We start from the raw sequence: 6,000 nt of genomic DNA on the forward strand, positions 1-6,000 counted from the left end.
ACGTATCAACTTGAACACTCAGATTTAGGCTATAAATCGTCCGTGCGTGATAAAAATTCATCAAAATTTGTTTGTTCTCGGTAAAAGGCACGGTGTTCATTTTACCACCCCTGTTCATTTTACCACCACTTCCCCTAAATCTAAGTGTTCGAGTTGATAGGTAGGTCAATTGAAGTGAAAATATCAACGAAAACTAAGATTTTAGAAAATCACCTTTGAAAATTAGAACTGACGTAACTTTTAGCTCGGAAAAGGTTTTTCAATGAGGTGAATATCGTTATGATATGATGTCAAATCTGATACCTTTATAATTCTTTTTGAATGGGTTACCATCTTTAATGGATGTATTTTCGGTGGGGCAATGAAAATTATCAGAAATATTCGTTTTGACACGTTTTTTGCATGGTGTTCATTTTACCACACACAGCTGTTCATTTTACCCACATAGTGCAGGTAAAATGAACATTTTCATCGCTTTTTGATAGCGATGAAAATATGTGAAAATTTATCTATTTTAGTTTGAATCCATGTCGCTGCTATAGATTACATCCCTTTTTTTTGATATTGTGCGAAAGAACTATACAAATTCCTCGTTTTTTCTTTCAGAAACAAGATGATTTCCTTAAGGTGTTCATTTTACCACCCCTTCCCCTACGAGTTAACAGACAGTTGTGCACGCCCTGGAAAAAACAATCTAGCATAATAAACCCATATAGCTTGAAATTATGACAAATCGGTATTTATACGTTTGAAATACACAATTTCTTGGTGTGGTCTCCAAACTCCCGGGTATTTCCCGGATTTGGCCCGGTCATTTGTAATTCCCGGGTATTTCCCGGATGGATGGACACCCTGTGAACATTGAACAACTAGCATACCCAACGAATCATGGAAGCGAAAAACTACGCTTGACTCTTTACTGATTGATAATTTATAAGTTCAAATTTAAAATGGCAGTTTGGGCAAAAAAATCGCAGTGAAGATGTGATGTCAAGAAATTGAGAGTAATTGTTATGAAGAAACTATAGGGCGAAATTAAAAGGTACAAGGTACTCCAATCTACTTTTAATTTTCTCTATTAAGATTCTGCTCAGTGAATTCGAATAAATTAAAAAGAGTTACCGTCGTTGGGGGTGACAATGGGTCAAAAAGGGATGTGTACGATTTATTTATTGAATAACTATCGCAATTTAGCTCCAATAAACTTCAAATTTGGTGTGTATGTACTTTGATGGTACATTAACAACTGTTCAAAACATTAAAGAAAAATATTTATTCACAGCGGCACCACAAGTGAATGAAAAATGACCCAATCTCACCCCATAGAGGGGGTGACATTGGGTCACTGTAATTGAAATAACTTGTTTTTGATAATATGGTTGCAAAACCATTCACAGCTGAAGAATATTGATGAAATACGATGCAAACAAGATGAAAAGATATCTAAGATGATTCACAAGTATGGTAAACCCACTTAAAAGAACGATTGAAGAGCTATGAGAAAAATATGTAAACACAACATTCATCGTCAAGTTTACATAAATTTTATATTTTTTTCCCTCGAATTGTCTTCAAAGTCTCATCCCCATTGCCATGAAGCCTATTGAGTTTCCTCAAAGGTGTACTGAAACAGCGATTATTTTAATTCTTCGCTATTTATATAACTATAACTATTTAAATTTCGGAGCGACATTCCACGATCAATACATTTCAGGCAGATGTTGACGTCATAATCACGATATTTCAGTGTTCCAACTCATTTGTACTTCCAGGAGATGTTTCTATAATATGAAAACACTGATAGATAATTAAATTAAAAAAAAAAAAAATATTTGATAAAATTTTACGATGTTGCTGGGCACGAAACACAGTTGCTGGATAGAGAAGTTGTCAAAATGCGTTGCATTGTTATTTAATGCACGGAATCCTCAAGTAGACTAGTTTGATGTTTCAGAGATGCTGTATTTAGAAAGAATAAACACATCTTAATGAAAAAGAGAACTACCGGCACCGTAAAATGTCAAAAAAGTGGACTTGCAATTTCATTTGCTGTCGTTCTTGCTTGACCCAATCTCACCCCCATTTTTGATGTTTTAGACACCGTACCGAAAAAAATGAAACTTTTGTTGAAAAATCAAATAGATTCCGGAAAATACGTGTGAAGTGTAATGAAAACACTTTAAACCTTCTACTAATATAACGGTAGAGGTTAAAGTACATGCGTGATACTTTGTACAGGAGAAATTTAATGTTGTAAATTTTATCTAATTTCAACATACAAGTTTATTGATGTAGTAATTAAAAACTACTATTTCCAAAAATGTATATTGTGATCAATTATGTGTATTAATATGTTCCCTAACATATGAATTATTAATTTAAATAATATCACCGTTATTAGTTGAAATATTTCATAAATCATAATTTTCCGTTTTGACCCAATCTCACCCCCCAGACCCATTGTCACCCCCATCGACGGTAGCAATGATTATGATTTTGTTAAATTTACCCGATATCGACACACGCATGATGCATATGACTGCAAAATCGCCTAATTTTATGCTCAAACCATACTCCATTGAACCTATTTGCTAAATGTTTTTGTAATTTTCTTATATCAAATAATCTCAGTCTTTAATGCTGTTGTGGTGTTTCTTATGCTGTGAATTATTTCCTAATTTCCAGAACATTCTGCAAATAAAAGATTCACCTAAAATTCTTGAATATTTTGATGATGAACATGTAAATAAATTGTTGTAGTGCTCTAAAATTTATGGCGTAGTGCTCAATGTAACATTTCGGGGCACAATTTCGAATGTTACTGACAGACGTACAACTCTTGGATTCTATAAAAATGATATAGGGGGAGATCCCCCAGTGCCGGACAGCACCCAATACCGGACAAAGTCGAAACATTGAGAAATCATGGTCCAATCAAGATGGTGTATTAGTAGAAAAGAAAGCTTTTGTGTAGACTAATGTTTGCGTAGAATAACACATCCTTGAAATATGCATCCCTTTTTAAAAAAGTAGAAAAGTTTGAAAATCTTTAAAAAATTGACGTATCTTCTTAATTTTGAGCCTATTTAGTAATTATTTTGAAAATGAAAAAATACTTTGGATCCCGCAAGCATGATCGAACACAATCCTAATTTGATAGTATGAATGTATTTTGTACCATAATTGAAGTAAATATGGACAAATTACAATTTTGGTTAAGCACCTCCTGTCCCTCAGTTTCGGACAGCTTGATTTGTTATATGATATCTTTGTAATTATTGCATCAGTGTCTCAAAATACTTTCATTTTTCATGGGTTCTGTCGATCATGGTATCAAACATGCAATAAAATTAAGAAGAATGAACAATTCATAACAACATCGTAAAATGTGCTATTTTTCATCATATATGAAAGAGGTTTTTGATAGGCATCTTGCAAACTAAGAAAAATTCAAATTATTTTTGTAAATGTTGCAATTGCATTGAATTGGTAATTATAAACTATTTCTATAGTGTACACATTCAATGATGTTCAAATTTACAGAATTCGAGGCATTTCCAGATCGTGTCCGGTATTGGGTGCCACCTTTCAAGATCGATCAATTTGGTACTAAAATACATCATCAAAACTCAATGTCAAAATTCATATTTATATTTTCAAATTTATTTTTGTACACTGTAAAAATGATAATATTTATCATAAATGGGTAACACGAGCCCATCAAATCAAAATTTTCGAATTATGAATTTAGTGGCTTAAGTGTCCGGTACTGGGGGATCTCCCCCTAATCAAAATTTTCTAACGATGTCTCCTATTCCTTAGCCAAGTGGTTAGAGTCCGCGGCTTCAAAGCAGAGCCATACTGAAGGTGTCTGGGTTCGATTCCCGGTCGGCTCAGGATCTTTTCGTTATGGAAAATTCCTTTACTACCCTGGAAATAAAGTATCATCGTACCGACCACACGATATACGAATGCGAAAATGGCAAATTTGGCAAAGAAAGTGCTCTGTGGATGTTGAGAATCAATCTTTCTTGATCTTGATTGATGATTATTATTGAAGATTTCGGCTTTCAGTCATGAATTAAGTGTTGTGGATATGCTCATTGAACACTAAGCTGAGATACAGGCTTTGTCTAAGTGAGGATGTAATGCCAAGAAGAAGAAAATGTTCAAGAAATTTCTTAATCCTTTCCTTGGAAAAATCGACGTGGAAAATAATATTCTTGAACTTTCAATATTTGACCCACATTTATCTTATTTATATTTATCATGCTTTTAAAAAATTATAAGTTCGAGAACATGGGGCCCAGATAGCCGTAGCGGTAAACGCGCAGCTATTCAGCATGACCATGCTGAGGGTCAAGATATGGTAAGTAATCAAAGTAATCTACTTTGATATACCCTAGATTCATCTACATTCAATGAAAGTTCAGCAACGTTTACGTTGGAATCACAATTGCAAGTATTTATGAAGAGGTTAGTAAATGAGATAATTCTGATGTAAAAAGTAATTTATTACTGTTTATTTACTTTTTTTTATTTCTTTATTAGTACCATTCCAAACATTACATTCATTATTTCTTATATCTAGGTGTTCTGTGTTATTAGACAACACTATCATCCTACACTCTTAAAAATAATGGAAATTACTGTGGACGTAATTCATAGTTTGACTGAATGACACATGATGTAAATGATAAAACGACACAAAAATGTGTCCTCGAGGATGTATTGTACAAAAAATGTAATTTTACACGTTAATGGACACGAAATCGATGGCACTATAATCGTCATTTCCCGAATCAGACGCTATGGTATTTGAAATGTGACATAAATTCACGTCATTCGGCTCGCTTCTTTTATGTGCATCCAGAAGACGTAAAATCACATGATTTTTTCGGAGTGTGTAATTTGGTAACACAAATCTAAGATTTTATTAAAATTTTGTTAACAACATATTACATTTCATTTGCCGTAGCAGTTCAGTTTTTTTTTCAGGTGAGTTGATTTCACCTGCTTATAAGAGAAAAAAAAACCTTTTTAATATACTTAACCTAACTTAACCTAAACATTAGACTGGCCCTTAAACAAAAAAGTTGTAAAACTCAACGGGGCAACCCCTAGATATGAGCCTTAGGGTGAGAAAAACGCTCTCTCAAAATTTCAACTCAATTGGTTGCTCCACCAGGTGGCGCATTCTATTTGAAGTTTGTATGGGATATTCGTCTCAAATATATTGAAAATTGATCCTATGTCACTGTTTCGTTCCGTATACTAATTGTTCGCGTTCAAATAAGCCCAGAATGACTAATACACTAGTTGATACTCTAATGAACATAATTGCAGAAGGTTGTATCTGGATTTAATCTCATTTTCATTACTCTTCCAGTTGTTGAAAGTTAGGCTTAGATCAGCACTCCCGTACAGTCACTTATATGCATGCGACATATGCCTCAGCTCGCCCAGCGTCATAGGTGGCTATGATGCGCTTAGTGGCTACCTCCAAGCTATGTTGAAGAAATACAAGCAGTATTGCATGATATACTTCAGATGGTTAAAACACCAACTATATTAATTTTGATCATGGTACAATCTTCTACAATTTTCTTCGCCATTACATCAAGTAGTGTTTTTGACATTCTGGGTCCAATTGAACGCGATCATCAATTTTCCTGAACCAAACAGTAGATGATGTGCTGTTGCTCATATGTTTGAGCTGAAAATCCCATATTACCTTCAATTCAAATGCGCCAGCTCATGGAACGACCAAAAGAGCTGAATTTTTCAGAAAGGCTTCCTCTAACCCCAAGAAACAATCCTAGGGGTTGCCCCGTGGAATCATACAACTTTATTTTTCTCCCATACTGAGCTGGGCCAGTCTTCTAAACATACATATAACGCATTAATCGTGGCAATATAAGATTGTAACTATTTTTGCCTGAAATTATTAATTATTTTATTTGACATTTGTTCCAATGTTTCAACATTGGATATTCTATG

The sequence above is a fragment of the Aedes aegypti genome, chromosome 2 (assembly GCF_002204515.2).
Source record: "Aedes aegypti strain LVP_AGWG chromosome 2, AaegL5.0 Primary Assembly, whole genome shotgun sequence".
NCBI classification, from domain to species: Eukaryota; Metazoa; Arthropoda; class Insecta; order Diptera; family Culicidae; genus Aedes; species Aedes aegypti.